We start from the raw sequence: 6991 nt of genomic DNA on the forward strand, positions 1-6991 counted from the left end.
AAAATAATCAACATAAAGTGTTCACCCTATTTCTTTCGCAAAAAGAATTAATTATAAATAAATATTTGTCCACAGAAGAATATTAAGCATAAAGCATCCTCTTTGGGGATTAAAGTAGAGATCTGTTTACAAAAAATAAGTAATTAACTAAATTAATCATAAATATTTAAGCACAAAAAATAATTAACACAAAGTGTCAAACATGTTCACAGAAATAATTTATTATATGTAAATATTTATCCACAGAAAAATGTCCAACTTAAAGTGTCCTCTTTTGTGATAATTGTTGAGATGTGTTCACAAAAATAAATCATTCACTTGACAGGTAACGAGAGGTGGCACATGAGTTGGGTCGAACCATTCTAGTGTGGGTATCTAGTATGAGAATCTGGCTTTTCTGGAATACCCCCTGGAGTTCCTTCAAGTACCCTCAGGAGTACCCATACCCCCATTTGAGAACCACTGTTTTAAGGTCTTGTTGAATCCCCAAAAGTCTTGAAAAGAGCAAGACAGGGGTGAACACAAGAGATTCTCCAGAAAAATCTCTCCAGGTAAGCACAAAAATAAAACACACAAGATCTGTTCCAGCAAGCAACAATTCCAACACAATTATCCAAATGCTCCAGGGTGCGTCAATTCTGTGAACACCCCCCCCCCCCCCCCCCCCTTCTCCTGGAGACTTTAATTTGAGTTGCCTTGAGGGCTGCACTCGTGTCGGTGAGAGATTAACATTTTTAGAGCTCCCACAACGGCCAATATTAAAATGTCTCAATACATCTGCCTGGCTAGCTTGATTGCTAACTTAACCCCTGACTCTTGAGCAGAAAAAAAACAAGCTGTTCTGTGAACTACTGTCAGCAGGCAAGGGTCTAATTCTCCTATGATTCCGGCTAATGAGCTGGTAATAGGGCTCCTCTTTGAGATGAGGAAGATATTAGAATGTGGAGGAGGAGGGCAAAGGGATGAGCATTGTCATCGCTCAATAGGCAGGCACCGGGCTTCATCTTGCGTCTTTCCTGCTCGCTGAAACTCAATACCTCACAAATGGCTTGACTTTTTGTCAACAAAAATATTGGGACACTAACTTGGTGGATGTTGGACAATTTGAACTCACCCCAAATATTGTTTGATGGTTCCTATTACGCTACCGTTATTTTTCTTTCTCCCTAATACTATACAGTGTATTTTATGGTTAATGCAGCGCTGTAAAATAACCGTGAGTTGTTGTGGTGGGGGAGTCCTGGACAGGGAAGGTATTTTTTAACTCGTTCTATGCCAGGGACATATTTTCACGCGTTTTTAAGGGTCCGGACATTAAATCCCAGATACTTAAGTATTAAATCGATACTTAAGTACATTAAGGACATTACCTTTCAGATACTTATTAAAACGGATACTTAAGTATCTGGAACTGAATGTCCGGACTCTTAAAAAAATGTGAAAATACTTCCCTGGCATTGAATGAGTTAACAGCAAATCAAATTAAATGTTTTTTTGTTTTTTTTGCCGTGACAGGAACAGTACCTTTTGTTTTCAAATTAAGAGCAAAATAATTGGAAAATGAAGCAACTTACTGCTAAATGTTGTTGGTGATCACTTTGCAAATTGTTTTTGATACCTTTATTGGTATTATTTCTATTTTACTGTATTAATAAAATGCTTTTGTTATAGAAAATTTTATGTGGATGCACATTGTTTTTAGTGACACAATTTTTGAGAAGATAAACCAGAAACAAAAAAGATCATGTTACATCTGATCTATTTTTTGTACTTGCTGAATAAAATGTTTCCTTTTAAATTACATTAAGAGCAAATTAATTGGAACATTGAATTCCTTTATTCAGTTAAGTTTTATACGGAGGTGCAGGGTCATTAGTGGTACAATTTTGGGGTGGATAAGAAATAAATAACGAGATTATATTAAATAGTCTATCATCTAGAATTGCTGAAAGAAAAAGACTTTACCACAACAAATGTATAATACAAAAAATGTAATAAATCAGTTATAGTTGGCACAGCACTCTGTTTTGAGACTTGCTTTGTGCAGGTAGTTAATGGGTACTTTGCTAAAAAAAAAAAAAAAAAAAAAAATCACAGGGGGTACATCACTGAAAAAAGGTTGAAGACCGCTAGCCTAACCCAAATAGAGGAGCAACTACATGTGTTCAGTGTTTCATAAGTCATTCACCACACGAAAAATTTCAATGATAAGCGTTTGCACCCACTGTAGATTTACTAGCTATGTCATTAGCTAGCTTAGCTTCTTCTAGTTCTACAAGTCCCGCTCTCTTGCCTAATTCTTCTGGTTGCCCTGTGGCACCATGCTGCCTCCCTTAGATCAGTCTTGGTACTACAACAGACATCTGCCACGGTAGAGGAGACTTGACATTGTTGATGGAGATATTTTTATGTGATACATATAATCAGTCAGTTTTTTAAAGGCTAAAAACAACTTCCTACGTTCCAATTCAACCCATCGGCTTTTTATACCGAAATACTGCAGTTTTCGCTTAAACAGAATTGGAATTTTGTCTTTTTTTTAGGTCAAGATAGCAAGAAGAAGACAAAGGCATTTGAGAAAAAGTGTGTGTGTCATCCAGCCAACGGCTTTATCCAGCCTTATCCTGGAGCATGAAACCACAGTGCATGACACCCTCCCATGCTCTGCACAGATACGCCTATTCACTGTTAGCACAGAGATTCGACAAGCAGGACTGCACTCGCTCAACAGTGCGGGTCAAACGGATGACTGTCACAATCTTTTTCTCTTGTCTAGTCTGTCGCCGACATTCTTTTGCTCTCTCCCTCATTTTATTTCCATCTATCTGCAAAGTTTGCCTGTGACAGTTTAATACAAATTCAACAGTGACAGAAAGAGAAGACATCTGAAGAGAAGAATTTTTAGAGAAGGGTGCCCAAGGCTGCAACTAACAATTATTTATGAATCGGATTTTAAGGTGCATGTTTGAATTTCCACGCATTTATTCAAACCATTTTTTTTTTAATTTGACAGTGGAGAAAATAAAAACAATCTTTTTTGTTGTTATTTGATCACATGCCAGAAATTAGCGTCAAATATTGATCATGTTTTTTTCCAAAGTAAAAGCTGGTGTTTCTCAAGATCTTTTTTAATTGCTTAAAAAGAAGCTTACGGTAAATAAGTCAGGGAATATTTTCTTTTGAGAGGCTGAAATTCTGAGAATTTGGACTGTTGTGGGTCTCTAAACAATTGATAAGCAAAAATAATTGAAACCACTTTATTTGTTTTTGGTTTTTTTTGTTTGCATTAAATAGAGAGACGATGTGCCGAAATAAAGTAAAAGCTGGTGTTTCTCAAGATCTTTTTTAATTGCTTAAAAAGAAGCTTATGGTAAATAAGTCAGGGAATATTTATTTTGAGAGGCCGAAATTCTGGGAATTTGGACTGTTGTGGGTCTCTAAACAATTGATAAGCAAAAATAATTGGAACCACTTTTTTTTGTATTTTTTTTTTGTTTGCAGTAAATAGAGAGACAATGGAAAGAAATTCATCTTTTTGTTGTTTCTTTTTTTTCCCCCCAACAATCTTTTGGACTCCATAGCAATTTTTAAATTTTGAATATAGCATGAAAAATGAATCCACATCATTTTATTGTCTTCAACATAACTTCACGCCGAAAATCAGCTTAATTAATCCTGGCGACCAATATCGTGATCGCGATTGAAATTTGATTAATTGTGCGGCCCGAATACCGTCCGATGAAAATTGATACCTGGCTTCTGTAGCTGCCAAAAAAGTGGATCATCAACATCCAGATTCGTCATTGGCACTGAACGATTTGATCGTGGTTCACATTCACATCATGATGTGTTTTTAATAAGTTTATAGTCGTATAATAATATGAAAACGATGAAAACTGAGAATTATCAAATGATATGTAAGCTTTGATGTATGACATTTTTTCTTGGTGGCATCAGTCACATTTACAACTCCCAACAGAAGGCCTAATTTCATCCTACGGTATTTGTGTTTCCCCACTTCTTTTCTCGTGTCACCTCTATGTTTGTCTATCAACCTGTAAGCCCCCGGAGACCTTCTCCCATCTTGTGGTTTTCCGTGCGTCAAATGCCTAATGGCGAGCACCCCTCCCCACCCACCTCGCTGCGGTCTATTGGTGTTCAGTCAGGTAAAGGTCTCAGAGTCGCGCACTGTGAGTGGCCACTGTTCAAACAGATCAATAGACACTGGCACGTTACCGCAACAACTAAGGGAAAACAATTAAAAGCCATCGATCCTATGCCAGGTTCCCTTCATGAATATGCATGTGTCCTTGACCTTCCTTAGAAGGGGACAAGGGAGAGAGCCAGATGGATAGACTGACAGACAGGTGACACCATTCGCTTCTACTCCCCCTCACCCATAATGTAAACTAGGTTGGGATGAGTGGTATGATTTCAGATGATAACAGTTGTATCACAATATCATTGAAAGAAACCATGATAAATGACTTTGACTGTTGAGGACATTTATGATGTCATATAAATCATTCAGGGTTGAATACAATGTTAAATTTGCATGAATACAATGTCCGCTACAATGTTAAAGACGTATAAATACGTTTTAGGGATTGAATGCGTTAATGCCACTGACAAATGGTAGAATAGCATGGTAGAGGGTCCAAACTAGGGCTGTCATTATTGAATATTCTATTGATTTCTCGGATAGTTAGATAAAACCTTATTTTGCATTAAAAAGCCCAGTCAAACATTTTTTGTTAATCTGAGTTTATGTACCAATAATCGTTGTTTCATTTGACTTAATAAGTGATTAAAAAACAAACAAATAAACCACTGCAAAAATAATATGACCGAAGAGAGACTTTTTGAAATAAATTCAGTCATTGATTCGATCAAGTCTTATTTCCCAAAGTCTTGTTTTGATTAAAAATTAAAATAATCCCCAAAAAATGACTAAGGACTACCGTGTTTTCCGTACTATAAGGCGCACCTAAAAGCCTTTTTTTTTTAAAAAAAAAAAAAAAGGTGATGGTGCGCCTTATAATCAGGTGCTCCTTATATATGGATCAATATTGCGATTGGGATTTGTTGATGGGGAACGAAACGATAAAGTAAGCTTTACCTGTTTTTTTTGTGTGTTTACAATTGAACAAGGTTGGTTATATTGACATTGAGTTATTATGCTATTGAGAGTTTAGAGTTATTATTTGAGTTATTTTTGGTATTACTTTGATTATAACTATATTGTGATTGAAAAAGTTTTAAAATATGTCATTAATTGAGGGTGCGCCTTATAATCCAGTGTGCCTTATATATGGAAAAAGTTTTAAAACATCTCATTGATTGAGGGTGCGTCTTATTATACGCTGCACCTTATAGTGCGGAAAATACGGTACATAAATCCAAATGCTACTATCGAGTGGTTTAAAGTTGAGGTTTTTGTTCATTTGAGGATAAACAATGGCTCTAAGCGATCACTTGATTATCAAAATAGGTCTTGATTTCATTGATTACTTGTCGATTAATTTTGACAGCTCTTGTCTCAAGATGTATATAAAAATTATAATAATTATGTGTCAATGGCTCACAGATCCCTGTAGATGGCGCCAGTGTATTGCTTTAGATTTAAGTTGAGCACAACTTTTGAATAGAAAATAATTAGACAGTAAATCGGCTAGAAAAAAAATGCCAGACAGTCATATATCGCAGAAGTGCCCATAACCTTTTTCCTGAAATCTACTTTTTTCCAATTGCCAACTTCCTGCAATTTACTCCTGTGAAATTTTAGTTTTTCACATGTTTTTTACAGCTTTGAATGGAATGTGATTTCACTACATTGTTGCGTTGTTTTTAAATCGGGGAGTCGCGACTCACTTTCTAAAGGAGAAAAAGTTGTTGCGACATGTTTCCGGGAAGACCTTCAAGATAAAAGAGTTCCAACTCATTCGTGTCTATTATTGTCACCACGTTTGGTGGCGTGTTTTACCGTCATGTTGCATTCTCCTGTTTTTTTTTCCATTGTACTTGTGGTCCAACAAGCCAAAAAAAAAAAAATCTTGTGCTATATTTGGTGTGGCAAAACTGTACAATCAGAGAACAATGGATTCTACGCTGTTAATAATTCATCCCAAGCCGTTATTGCCTCTATCGCGGCCTTGTCGCAGCCTTTTTAACATAACCTCAAGCTCGCGTCGGGCAAATCATGTGAACCAGTTGCTCTTTTATGAGCCCATTTTAGGCGCCGATTGCTCTTTCGCAGCGGCGTGCGGAGAACGCGGATGGGCTGCTGCGACAACAGCTGTCCCCTCCAGCCTGCCTCTTTTCTAATTACAGACTTGTGACATGCACATGGGGACGTCTCCATGTTAGCACATCACTGTGCCTGTCCTGACACATCCCGTGGTCACAAGAGCAGAGCGGCTGCGGGGGACAGCCCTGCCCTGTCCGCCGTCACCGGGGATTAGCATTAGCATGCTAACAAGACCCCCGAGGGGGAGCCGAGCTAAGGGTCAGGCTCACAACTGTCAACAGCCCGCTTTAATTAGCCGGGCTCGGTTATCAAGGCTGCTATGGAGATGCTTAACGGGAAAACAAACGGGCTCGGGAGGTAAACGCGTGGATTGTTTTTCTTTTATTATTAAAAAATGAAGAGGCGACGCTACGTAGGATCGCCGGCCTCTCATTTGAAGCGATCCGTCATTCGTCACCCTGCTGCAAGCGTTCCCTCGCACCTGCGCTCGGCTTTTATATCGCGTGCATGCGTGTGAACGCCGACACGTCCCACGAGCCTCCCCCTAACCTGACAGTATCAATGCGGCGTTGTCATAGGCCCGCAGACGAGGTGAGAAGCAGAGTGGGTGAGAGGTAGAGTGTATTGTCACTCAGACAGTGCATTACCCAGCTGTTCTGTGCCTGTCTACTTTTTCCTTTAGCGGCATAATGGGAGCGTCACACACCCGCAGACAGTTGGGAGTCTCACTATTCAAGCCGAGAG

Source organism: Hippichthys cyanospilos, chromosome 10 (assembly GCF_059441005.1).
Source record: "Hippichthys cyanospilos isolate Australia breed blue-spotted pipefish chromosome 10, RoL_Hcya_1.0, whole genome shotgun sequence".
NCBI lineage: Eukaryota > Metazoa > Chordata > Actinopteri > Syngnathiformes > Syngnathidae > Hippichthys > Hippichthys cyanospilos.